Genomic DNA, 14,954 nt, shown 5'->3' on the forward strand with positions numbered 1-14,954 from the left:
GTATCGAATTCACCTGATCACAGCAGAATGAAGAAGAAGGTGGTGGTGGTGGTGTTGGGCACTATCGAAACATCTACTTAATTAATGCCAACCACAAAACGATTGTTGTTTCAAGTTTACATTTCTGTAATTGCCGTGCGAATGACCTTATTAAACCACCAGCAACAACTCCTTCAGGCCAGACGTAGTTCTTCCTATCCAACAACAACAACAACAACAGCAAAATATTAACAATTTTGGATTAATTTCGTTCTCAGCAAATAATTTTTAGTTATTTCATGATTTATGCACTTGAAAAAAAAGGAGAGAACCAAAAACAACCACAACAACGTCTTCAGTTTTGGATTACACAAAGTGCTTTGCCATGAAAGCCAACAACAAAGTTCCCAAGAACTGAATTTGAGAAACCAGGAATTTTGTGTAACAAACGAAAAAAAAAAACGGCCAAAGCTTTTCAATTTCCACGCGCCAATAATACTGTCTACTGGACACAAAGTAGAGCTCAAAGCTCAGTCTACGACACTTCCACTTCCAGACATTATATGATTATGTACATATATAAATATATTATAGATATGATCCGAATAAGATGACAAAATGATGAGGGAAATATGAGTAGAAAATAACGGAAGCACGATAAAAAGCATTTAATGTTTAAATCTGGAAAAGAAAGAACTTCAATCAAAGAAGAATATATAAAATTAATAATGAAATTGAAAGAACTTGAACCAAATATAGAATATATAAAATAATTAATTGATATTGAGATTTTAGGTCTTAACACTGTAAGATTGTTTTCTCTTATAAATAGGATCTTGGACCTTCTATCAAATGTTCTTGAAATCAATATGTGTTTTCTAACATTAAGATTATCACGCTCATATCACAACTTGCTGATATTTAAAAATATCCTTATTTATTATTATATGTACTATATGTACTTAAAATTTTAGCAATAATACTTGCAACACTTATGAGTTACAATAGATGGTTTAATTTATACTTTATAGAATCAAGATTTGCATATATGCAACTAATAATTGAGCATAAAATTTCAATAGCAAATATCTTTACTAGAATAGCATTGAACCTTTAATATTTAGTCTTAAATATTTGTAGATTTAACTGGAATAAACATTATGTAATTTAGTCTTAAGCATTTGTAGATTTCTCTGCCCATTCTCATGGTCTTCTATATCCATTTCTAATCGCCCACTCAATGCATTAATCCCGCTTCGATGTGGTTTTCCTCATGCGTCAAGGCTGCTTTGGTTATCAAAAATAACAAAAACAACAACAAAATAAAAGAGAAAAACAAACGACATATAATTATCTGGTTCTTTCCCATGGGCTCTGCTACAGTTTGCCTAACTAATAAGTCACTCGCTTTGCAAGAAGAAGAAGTGTATGCAGTATTCGGTAATTGGCAAATTGCTCTGACTTTTATCTAGCTCATTCAACGCCAACAGCTTTGTGGTTGCTTTTTTTTCCCACGCGCCGTCGCAACGCTTGAAAGCCGAGGAGACCCCCCCTCCCCACCCCTCTCCCAACATCGTTGGGGGGAACAAGTAAAGCCAGAGAGAGAAAGAGAGATGGAGAGACAGAAGCCAAAGCTAAACCGGAGGCAGAGAAACAAAAGACTTCGAGCGTCGAACCGGGTGGCAAAGCGTTTTGCACAGCGTTTTATCGCATTTTATATTTGGACAGCACTCTGCCACACTCAAACTGAAGACTATATAAGTAAATATACTAGATATACGACAGCCATATACACACTCATCGCATGGGATTTTTTTGTGCCCTCTAATTGGAGAGAAGTTCAACTCCCCCCACCCCTTAAAATAACGAATCCCACAGATTTGAGCAATTTTGCCTAAGGAATGTGTGGCATCATCATCATCGCCCCTTCAAACAAGTTGACTAACGATCTACGCATTGATCTTACACCTGATCAAGCAACTAATTTACCTAAGACCATCCAAAGGCGCTCATCACTAAACTTAGATGTAAGCTCTACCAAATGATCTGCAAAGTAATTTGCCAGGTGATCTTCCAACCGATCTACAAACTTATCAGTCAATTTACTCAACTTTGATGTAAGCTCTACCAAATGATCTGCAAAGTGATCTGGCAAGTGATCTTCCAACAAATCTTCCAATTTACTTAACTTAGATGATGCTTCTACTAACTGATCATCCACTTGATCTGCCAATTTACTGAACTTAGATGATGGTTCTACTAACAGATTTACCAACTAATCTACCAATTTAATAAACTTAGATGTTAGCTTTAGCAAATAATCTGCCAAGTGATCTTGCAAGTGATCATCCAACTAATCTTCCAATTCACTGAACTTAGATGATGCTTCTACTAACTGATCTACCAATTTAATAAACTTAGATGCAAGCTTTACCAAATTATCTGCAAAGTGATCTTCTAACTGATCTTCTAACTCATCAGTCAATTTAGTAAACTCAGATATTGCCTCTACTAACTGACCTGCCAAGTGAATTACTAAACTGAAATGGAAGCTGTATCAATTAATCTACCAACTAATTTTCTTATTCATCTATCAATATATCTTCCACTTGATCTTCAGAGTGATCATCCAATCGATCTACCAACTTGATCTTTCAATTTACTCAACTTAGATGATGCTTCTACTAACTGATCTACCAATTTAATAAACTTAGATGTAAGCTTTACCAATTGATCTGCCAAGTGATCTTCTAACTGATCTACCAACTTATCAGTCAGTTTAGTAAACTCAGATATTGGGTCTACAAACTGTTCTGCCAAGTGAATTACTAAACTTAAATGGAAGCTGTACCAATTAATCTACCAACTAATTTTCTTATTCATTTATCAATATATCTTTCACTTGATCTTCAGAGTGATCATCCAATCGATCTACCAACTTGATCTTTCAATTTACTCAACTTAGATGATGCTTCTACTAACTGATCTAACAATTTAATAAACTTAGATGTAAACTTTAACAAATGATCTGCCAACTGATCTACTAACTCATCAGTCAATTTAGTAAACTCAGATATTGGCTCTGCTAACTGATCTGCCAAGTGAATTACTAAACCTAAATAGAAGCTCTATCCTCATTCATCTATCAATTGATCTACCACTCCAATTGATCTAATAATATACTTACTTACCAATCGATCTATAAACTGATCTTCTAAATGATCTATTAACTAAACTACAAAATGATTTACTTTTTAACTGATCTACCAAATTATCTACCAACATTAAGCTACCAACTGCTCTAACAAACTGATCTTACTTAACAACTGGTCACTAGCCAGCGAGTTTTCTATCTTAAGAATCTATTTACCATCTGCTTTCTTAACTTCTTGTAAAGCTTGACAACAACAAAAACCGATCTACAAGCGGCCACGATTAAGCAAGTTTACAGCTGATCTCTGGTGATCGAATAATCGATTCACTTAACTAATTTTGCAACTGCTTCACCAAGTGTTTGTCCAAAACGTTTGAACAACTGATCTGCCACTAAGATATGCCAACTGATCTATTAAGCAAGCTGTGATCTAACACACCTGCTCATCAGCTGATCTTCGCAACTAGCAAAAGGCGTTTGATTTCCTCTCCCTTCTGCATGGCAAATATGTATTGCACGCGCCGTTGAAACACGCGACAAACCCGATCGAGCTTTGCCTTTGCCTTTGCTTTGTGTCGTTGTTGTTGCCTACCCATTTCCATACACTTGTCATGGGCACGCACACATGAATCTACAAAAATTAAATAAAATAAAACACAAGACAAAATTCATCAATAGTAGAGACTTTTTTTCATCTTACTTCTAGTCTTTTTTCTTTTGTGCTTTGAGAAGGGCTGCAAACCGGAGGGACCACCAGCTAATCCAGCACGGCAACAAAAAGCGAAAAAAAAAATTAGAAACAAAAAATGTTGAACAATGGCCATGGCAATTGATCGACGCGACTGACGATCGTTTCGGTTAAAATGTGTGAATTGCTGTACGGTGGGCACAAGTGGTCAGCGCAACGCATAAAACGCCCACATTCCACACATTCCAGCGACAGTGTTGTACAACACTGAAAGCACAGAACAAAAAGCTTGAGGATTTTTCAAATGAGAACATGCTTTTGACTTATTTTATGTGCTATTGTTTTCTACTTCATTCACTTTCAAATTAATGTCTAAAATACAATTGTGTAAAGACACATTCTAGAGGTAGTGTTGTGCAACACTGAAAGCAGAACAAAAAGCTTAAAAATTCTTTAAATGAAAAATTTGTTTGCTTTTTAAATTAACCAACTTATTTTGTGTGGCTTTTTATTCGAATTCCAAAGAATAGTTTAAATAGTTAGAAAATTGCAGACTCTTAGCTCTCATCTTTAAAGCTGCAATAGTTGATAGAACAGTCAGTCAATAAAGATTAAAAATTTACATATATACATTTGTTTATTGAGTAATATTTTTAACTTACAACGATTGAAAGTAGTTTATTTAGTGATAATAGTGAAGATATTACAATAAGCTGTTGTAAAGAAAATCCACATTACATTTTCAAATCCACAAAATAACATTAGAAATGGCTTTGGCGCCCACTGTAGCCATTCGCCAGCTAGAGACGACAGCGTATGCCCAAGTTTCAGGGTCAACCATGTAATATTTTAATTTGTGTGACGTTCATTATTTCGCCAGTCCAGAGCTAAGGTACGAGGTGTGCTCAAGTAGTTAGTTGCTAAGCACTGCAATCATATTGGCAAAGAACAAAGTTGAAAACGATTTAAATTGTAGCCAAAGAAAAAGTTGATTTATGAGACCACAAAAGAATATATATTTTGATTCAAATATATATATATAATACAATACTTAAACTTTAAAAATATTTGCAGTTATTTCAATTTGTATTTAAGTATTAAAGTAAATAAAAGAAAGCGACATTCTAATAAAAAAAATATTGTTATTTAGAAATTCTGATTTCTTCTACACTATTTTTTAAAATATGGCCTTTTACTTACATTTTCATCAATGATAGAATTTGCAGTTGCTTTTAGTTTGTATAAATAACATATGTCTCACTAAATAAATTAATATATTTATAGTATAGAAATTTTGATTTGTTCTTGAAAACTCTATGCAAGAATTGATCAACTTTTAAAGAAATAAAATGAAGAAAACTTTTGCCTGTTCCAAATTTTAAAAATGAACATTTTAACAAGTAGAATACAAAGTAATACAAGAATTTTAAAAATATAGAATTATATCATTTTTTACGCAATAAAATGAAAACTTTTGCATGCCCAAATTATTAATTATTTATATTATTTATATGTTATTTATATGGCAACCCTCGTGCATATGGACATGCTTGATTATCATGGTTTTATTTTTGTTCTACCTTTCTAAGCTGACGTCGCCGCATTTGCGTCTCCACGCTTTATGCTTGTGCTTCGTTGGACTCTATGTTTTGCTATGCGATTCGTAAGCTTCCCCCGAATGCGACCCACTTAGTTGTCAGGCAAACCGAATCGAACCGAAATGAACTGAACTGTTGATCTTGATCCCGATCTCGATCTAGATCTCGATCACCACCAACTGAAGAGAGAGGGAGACAAGGCAAAAGGGTTTACACAATGTGTGTTGGTCAATTATGAAGAGCATCATCATCATCATCATCATCATCATCGGCAGCTTCGATATGTACAAAGTGTATCTTTTATTGCCATGTATCTGTATCTTTATTGTGCGTTTCTATCTTTCTCTCTTTCCATTTCTCATGCCCAGATTCTTTTTGGCTAGCAAATCAACTTTGGTTCGGGTCTCGACATGTTCATTAATCTTTTCGCCATCCACTTTTTTTTCTCTTGGAGAAGAATATATTAAAATGTTGTGCGAACTTATCGACTGCGGCATATCGACATTTTGCCGAATTTTTTTGTATGTGGCCCATCAAAGCTTGCTTTTTTGTTGCCCCTGCGACGCCCCCCATTGGGAGGTGCAACCCCTTCCCCTCCTCCTGCCTCCTGCCTCACCCCTTCCTGAACTCTTCCCTGTGTATTCCCTGTGTGCTGCTTGTTGCGGCTTTTGTTCTTCCAATTTACTTAATTAACTTCTAAACGTCGCCTTTAGCATATTGCTATATTTTTCTATACTCGCCTATTTTTTCTTTTCCCTTTTTTCTTTTTTTTGTTGCTGTTGCTGTTGTTGTTGTTGTTGCTGTTGTTGTTGTTGTTGTTGTTGCTGTTGTTGTTGCTGTTGTTGTTGTTGTTGTGTGCGTTGTTCTCTCCATGCGAAATTCTTTGGCTCACTAATTAGCAGTTTCGTTTTGGTCTTCCTCTTCATCTTGTTCTCTTTGTTGTTGTCTTTTCTTTTGCTTGAGTCTTTTCGCATTACATTTAGCACATTTTGTGGTCGTGAAATGCTGAGCTCGTCATACTAACAAAGGGCTTTGGCATCCTATTACAAATATTACATTGCATGTCAGTGGAACAGTGGAATCGAAACATGATAAAGTTATGTATGTAGAGGAAATTGTATTTTTAATGAGCTTGTCAGATTGTGACATCGGAAGATTGCATTCATATAATGTTTTATTTGGTGAAATGGTGGAATTGAAACAGTATATTTATAGTTATTCAGTGGAACAGTGGTATCGAAGAAGTAACTTTATTTTATATTTACTTTTATTATTATTACAAATGTATTGCATTGAAAGTCAGTGAAACAGTGGAATTGAAACACGATAAATGTTATGAATGTAAACTAAATTGTATTTTTAATTAGCCTGTAACTCTTCAACACAAATAGTTCGCAGTTCTTTGAACCTACTTTGATGGAACAGTTGGAATTGAAACAATTTTATTGATTAATTGCCTTTGTTTCCGCATTAACTTAATGAACAGAAATAGTTATAATAACAATTATTCACGTTGCTTCGTTAGCCAAATAGTATTAGGTGGAACGGTGGAATCGAAACATGATAAAGTTATGTATGTAGAGGATATTGTATTTTTAATGAGCTCGTCAGTTTGTGACATCGGAAGATTGCATTCTTATAATGTTTTATTTGGTGAAATGGTGGAATTGAACAGTATATTTATAGTTATTCAGTGGAACAGTGGTATCGAAGCAGTAACTTTATTTTTTATTTACTTTTATTATTTTTATACTGCTTAGCATCCTATATGTATGCCATTAAAATTGAGCGAAACAGTGGAATTGAAACACGATAAAAGTTGTGAATGTAAACTAAATTGTATTTTTAATTAGCCTGTAACTCTTTAACACCAATAGTTTGCAGTTCCTTGAACCTACTTTGATGGAACAGATGGAATTAAAACAATTTTATTGATTAATTGGCTTTGTTTCCGCATTAACTTAATGAACAGAAATAGTTATAATAACAATTATTCATGTTACTTCATTAGTTTAATACTATTTGGTGGAACAGTGGAATTGAAACAATGCTACAGTTGAATTGCATTTGTTTCGCCATTAATAAGCAACAAACTTTTAAGCAATTTGCTTTAGACGGATCATAATTTTGCAACTCCATTGGATGTTCCATTCCATTTGTTCCACACACGCACACACGAATCAAACTAATCAAGCGCGATACTTCCACCGTAAATCACTTAGATCGCCAGCGATGACTATTTCTATATGGCTGTTCTAATAAATTTGTGTATATGCTAATCTATGTACATATATATTTTCTACATAGCATTTCGGCAAAAGAAACTAAAGTGATTTGAGTCAAGTTTCGGCAAAACGAAATGAAACGAAACGAAACGAAACTGTTGGCAGCCGCCGCTATGCGGTATAAAATTGCCGTATAGATATGGTCTATATGGTATTGGCCTTCGTTTTTGCGTGGCTAGCAATTTATTGTTGCTTTTTATTATCAGCGCTAACATTATTAATATAATTAAAGGCCGACGTAGAAATAGTGCGAAATGCGTATCACAAAATTTCACCAACAACAACTAACTAAATATGTGGCTAAAAATTTAAAAAAAGAAAATAAATAAAATCAACTTTACCAAAAGGAAAAAAAAATATATTAAAAATTCAGCACTTGGCAACGATTTGATGCTCTATAAAAATGATAACATATTAAATATTAGAGAGCGTACATAAATCGGACCTAGTTTCATATAGTTAAAAGTTGAAAAATATCGCCACCATTTGAACAGTTTGTATTTGAAATATTGTATTCAATTGCGAAACAGTTTTGTAGAAAATTTCATCAGCCTAACTAAAGCATTAGCTGAGTTCTCTGAGGTAGCAGTGTTGAGTATAATCATAAAAGAAGAACTTATAGTTAAAGTTAAAGTAAATATCGCCAGCATTTGATTAATTTATATTTGAAATATTGTATTCAATTGCGAAACAGCTTTGTAGAAAATTTCATCAGCCTAACTGAAGCATTAGCTGAGTTCTCTGAGGTAGCAGAGTAGAGTATAATCAAAATCAAATAAAAATGCGCATAGGAATCCTAATAGTTCCTAATAGTGTGTGTGTGTGTTTTAGTAGAAGAGATTAACAACGCATATTTTGCAGAATCGCGCGATGCAGACCTTGATTGATAAGTATATGTATGTACATAGCTAAAAGAACTATAGAACATGTGAACAGAATCATATTCGCTTTATGTACATACATACATATAAATCGCGCATATAGCAACTACATATACATATAGAGACCCGACTTTTTTAGGGGCGATACTACGCCGAGCGACCTTCGAAACAGTCAACGCCAGAACGAAACGAAACGAAACGAAACGAAACAAAACGGGGAAAAAAAAAGTGATAGTAAATTAGTTGAGTTAGTTTGTATTTTAAATGAATTATAATACAACACTTAAGTCTCTGACATTTGATAAGATTTCCCTCCCTATGCTAAAGATATAACTCAAGTATAAAAGACAGAGAGAGAGGGGGAGAGAGAGAAAGGTGTGTGGACCCCCGCACTTCAGATAGTCAAATCTATTTCTTACGCATAGTTTTTTTTTTAATCGTTTCTACGTGTTCCGGTCGCAAAAAATAAAAACTAATAAAAAATGTTGCATATTTGCGATAGATAAGCTAAGATTGCACTATTGAAATGGGATAATAAACTAAATAGTTAAATTAAGAATACCTTTGAAAATAAATGAGCACAAAACTGAGGAAATTTATAACTGTAGCTAATATCTATGACAGAGCTATCAAGAAAATGCCATAAAAATTCCACTATTGTGAATGGAAATGCGTAGATGTGGAAATGCGTGGAAATGTGTCTGTGACCATGGAGGATGCTTGCAATAAAGTACTAAATAAATGCTAATGAACAAACTGTTTGTGCAAAAACACTCAAAAAGCTCGCACTACAGCTACCCTATAAAGTATAAATTAAACCAACTATTGTAACTCAAAAGTGTTCCAAGTATTATTGCTGAAATTTTAAGGCTATAAAGTAGATGCAAAAACAAGAAATTTTATTTTAGAATATTGTTGAAAAAAGTTGACGTTCTCATATGAAATTTGCATAACATATTAAAAAATATTATGAAAATTTACGCATAGAAAAAAATAAGTTCTAAAATCAAGATTTTGGTCTTAATACTAAGAATTTTAGTCTCAAAAGTGATTCAAGACATTAAGATCTTAATGCTAGAAAACACATCTTCAAGAACATGAATGCCAGCTAAAGTATATATTATACTATTAACATATAACTAAACTCAACTATTGTAACTCAAAGGTATAGTTGCTGAAATTTTAAGAATGTAATAATAAGAAAAACTATCTTGAATAATCAGCAATTTGTTAAATAAACATAGAAAACAAAAGTTCAAAAATCAAGATTTTAATCTAAGTTAAGAACATGAAAATCTTAATAAAACAAACATTTGATAGACGACTCAAGTTCTTAAAGTTTTTAAGACCAAAAATCTTATTATAAGATGTTGTTATTATATTTCTCTCATATGAAAATTTTCTAATATGCATCGTTATATTTCCATACATACAAATTTATTTACTTTAGTAAATTAATTTGAATTGATAAAAAAGTTCTTCAACAGATGCTGCAGCTTAACACACCCCACTAGCGACAGCACTTTGTTGCAGGGTATGCGCATAAAGTGAAACAAATGTTTATTATTAAGTTTTATGATTCACTTTTGATGTAAGCCAATTGCTTATTTAGAAACTTTGCCATTTACTTGTGTCTGTCATAAAAAGTAAACTCACGACTCGAACGAGAAGGCACACAACATAATATACACAGAAAAAAATCAGTTATAAGTACTAAGAATTTTTATCTAAGAAGTGCGTCAAGAACATGAAAATCTTAATGTTAGAAAATTACATCTTGATTTGAAGAACATTTGTTATAAAATTCTAGTTCTTAGTAAGAAGAGTAGAATATTTTTTAGGTTCAAGACCAGAAATCTTATTATAGGATCAACAAAACATATCAATTATGTTTTTTTGTTTTTTTTTAAACTATTTATTTTATTATTTCATTATTTAATTGGCGCATAAAGCTATTCAATTGTATGATAATCTCTCTACTTACGAAATAATTATTATCTATGCACATAGGTTGAATACGAATGTTGTTAGACACTGTTTTTCTTTTTTTCAGTGTACATCTATGAATATAGTTTGTAGCGTCGTCTACTACCAAAAGTTGTGTGCGGAATCAATTTATTTTCGGTCTGATTGTCATTGTGCATATTTAGTGAGGCTGTTCAGAATCATCCATGGAGATCATGGGTATTCTTATACCTACTCTTAACTCACTCTCTCCATTTCCCTCTCTCTGACGATCTCAAGTGATATTGAGCGGAATCCCAAAAAAAAAATAGAAAAAAGAAGCGATCCCCAGGTGGGCTAAATTTAAAAGCAGTCGGAGATGTCGCGATGCCAACAAACTGCATTCTAAATTTGTATTGTAAAAATGTTCGAAGGGTGGCCAAAAATATCGAGTATACTCCACATCTATATCTGAATATATATATATACTATAATATATATATGCTATAAGTGTGCATTTTAATCGGAGAAAAGGTCACGGCTCTTACGTTGTCGCTGTCGTTGGCGATAAAGCGCCGGAAATTGTGAGCATTATGCGTGACTTCTTTTTCTTTTTTTTTGTGGGCTAATAGAGTGAAATTTAAAGTTGGAAACATTTGCGCACTGATCGACGCATAGATACCCTTTAAAGTCACCTCTAGTTGCGTTGTTTTATCTCAACTCTCTAGTGTGAAACTTTCAATAAAACTATTTTGTGTAGTTCAGGCAATTATCGACTACTAGATACCCTGTAAATTGGTGCATACTTGTTGTAACTTTACGTTATTCTTATTATTGGATACGTAATAAGAATTCAGCATCTACATTTATGCTCGACTAGTAGATACCCTGTTACAGCACACAACTTAAATTTAAGCAGCTGAAATGCTTTTTACTTAAAATAGAAAGTAATTGAAGGTAATTAATCATACCCTGTTATTTCTAAATTTCAAATATTTCTTGACAAAGTTCAGCATCGATATTAATGTACGACTAGCAAAGACCCTGTTAAAACATACAACATAAATTTAAACATGGTTTTAGCTCAAATAACAACACAATTATAACACATGTGAACCTAATACCCTGTAATTTAAAATTTGTAAATATTACTTGATTGTTTTTAATTATTTTCCACAGTCGTGCATACCCTACATTTCCAACTCGCAGCTTGCAGGGTATTATAAAAATTGCATTTATGAACCTGATACCCTGTAATTTAAAAATTTTCAAATACAACGTGAGAAAATTCTTAAAGATAATCAAATCATTGTTTAATGCACAACAATAGTTGAAATGTTTTAACAGTCGAGCAGACCCCAGCATGCCGACTAAAGGGTATTATAAATAAGAGAATTATCAATGCGGCGTCGGCTAGGAAAATCTGTGGAAATGGCGTAAAAGTATTACGGAAAAATCGACAAAAATCTAGCGAGAGAGTGGGAATGGGAAAGGGAGAGGGAAAGGGAGAGGGAGGCAAGAGAGATTTCCATGCTTATCGCCTGTGCGTTGTGCACATGTGTGTGCGTGTGTGTGTTTAATGATTTTCCATAGATAACCTCAAGTGCAACATTGACGGAGACGAGGAACGAGCAGCGAACAGAGAACATCGAGCAACGAGCAACGAAGGTCGAGCAATCAAGTGGCAGCCCAGATACCCGGTACTAAACCGTATTTGAAGACCAGAAAGTAGACCCTGGGCATGGTCATAGACGACCAAAGGCATGCCCACAGATAAGAACAAGAAGAAGAAGAAGCTGGAGAAGAAGAAGAAGTACAAATCTAGCGTTCTACTCACCGAACGTCGAGGCGTCGCTTCAGGGCGTGGGGTCGTTTTTCTAGATTCCCCGCCTTCTTGTTGTTGTTTTTCCTTTTTTTTTTTGGGCTGTCGTCGATTATGTTAGTCGCTTATACCCTGTAATAATGTAATGCTCAACGAATGGGTTCTTTGTACAATAAAAGATGTCTATAAATCAAACTAATTTCAAGAAATAACAAATTAAAAAGTGAAAGCTATATAATTTCAATTAATTAATGACAATAATATCAATTAATGATAATAATTATAATCATTATTATCAATAATTGATGTACTATTTAAAACATTTTAAAATAATGCTAGAACTTCAAAAATGTTATGCAAATTTTATACTAATCGAATTTCGGAATCTTTAAACTCAGTTTTGTTAAAAAAAATGTATTAAACAACAGTTTTTTTGGACATTTAATATAAAAAAATACAATTTGCGTAACAATTTAAACTATTTCATATAACTAAAATGATTGACGATGATGATTGATGATGATTGATTATGAGTGATTATGATTGATTATGATTTATGATGATTGATGATGATTGATTATGATTGATTATGATTGATTGATAATGATTGATGAAGATTGTTGATGACTGATGATGATTGGTGGCGATTGAAGATGATTGATGATAATTAAAATCTAGTTTTAAATAATATCCTTTAATACTAAATACGGTAACATTTTTTATGCTAATTTTGATATTTATAATATGGGCACATTTGCAACAATACAGGGTATTTCTCCAGTCGTTACTATGCGATGTTGTTGTCGATGTTGATGTTGATGTGTGGCAGAAGCGTCGGCAACGTTTGCCCTCTTAGCGTTGTCGAGTGGGTCCTTTGCTTGGGCACTTGTGCGCCACTTTTCGAGCACTCTTCGCTCCGTTCTCAGTTCTCCTCGCTCCGTTCTCCTCTCTCTACTCTCCTCCACTTCAATGCAATCCTCTTCTCCTCCCTGCTACTTCTTATTATTGTTATTGTTATTGTTGTTGTTTTCATTTCAACATCTAAGCCTCAAGTGCATTGCGAGGAGGGAGGAGAGGGAGGAGTCAGAAGAGTGCAGAGGCAGAGGGAATTAGGTAAACTCTGACGAGCTTCAGGTGCTAAAAGATAGATGAGATTGATACTTACAAACATAATAGATACATTAATAATAATATAATAAATATGTATAATAATATAGTAGATATTCATACACAAAAATATTTTGGATATATATAAATAAATATGAACAACTAAGCGACTGATTGAGGGAAAACAATAAATACGTGAAGGATAAAAAAGAGTTATTTAACTGATAAGGATAAACATTAATGTTCATCCATTATACGAAAGTATATATTCAAATATTGGAATCTTCAAGAAAAAAATAAATCATACTATTTTTTTATTTACAGCAAATTGAATCTTAACAACAAATAAAAAAAAAATAAACTATCTCAAAATATTCTTGAATAAATTGGAAAGAATACAAACTGTTTTAAAATAGATATACTATATATGAAAATATAAATGGACGTATCTAATATATCATGTATAATATTTCTAAGTTATATATACATAGTTCATATAAAGTAAATGTCTATAGCATATTATAAAATATATAATAGTGCAATAAATAGATAAACAATGTTCTAGATATAGATTAACATCAACATTCATAAACTGGAAAAAAATCAAGTAAGAAAGCTACAGTCGAGAGTTACCCATTTTTAATAAAAGTAAAACAGTGTGGTATTAATTTAAAAAAAAAACAAAACAAAATAATATACTGCAAAAGACTAAAAATATATCAAAGGCTATGTTTGGTATATTGATATAGTATACCATAGAGAGTAAAATATATCAAATTGTCAGCCAAAGCAACTAAAAGTATTTCTTAAATAACTCTTACAATTTTTAATAACATCTACATTCAGGAAATATGTATATAAATGCAATATATAAAGCTAACATCTTTCTACATTCCTAATTAATCGGTAAAGTATATAAACTCAAAGTATCTGCAGATTTAAAGATGTTATATTTTACTCCCTGGCCTTTAATTTATGTATTTCATTTCCAGTAACTAAATGCTTGCCAAATCCAAACACAATTTTCATAAATATTTGTATTATGTTCTATATATATTATATAAATAGTTCCCTCTAATATTTCATTACTTTTATGATAATACATATATCATTTAAGTAATCAGATAATTGAGTAAAACAATTAACATTTAAAACATTGTATAGATTTTCAATAAATATTTTCTCAATTGCATTTCAATACGTTTCTTATAATATTTTATTTAAATAATTAGTGAAGTAAGTAAAACATTTAATTTTATCATTTTCAATATTATTTTTATTAGCATAATTAACTAATTACAAATTGAATTCCCAGTTATTTTCATAATTCGTTGAGACCTGTCAAAGTGTCGGTTAAACTATGAAAATACATGTCATAAATACATGTGTGTGTGTGTGTGTGTGTGTGTGTGTGTGTGTGGCATAGATTGCTGTGGCAACGTCAAGCTTGCCACATGAGTGTCCTTGAGCTTGACAGGTTAATGGTGCCGCAGCAG

The sequence above is a fragment of the Drosophila nasuta genome, chromosome X (assembly GCF_023558535.2).
Source record: "Drosophila nasuta strain 15112-1781.00 chromosome X, ASM2355853v1, whole genome shotgun sequence".
Lineage (NCBI taxonomy): Eukaryota > Metazoa > Arthropoda > Insecta > Diptera > Drosophilidae > Drosophila > Drosophila nasuta.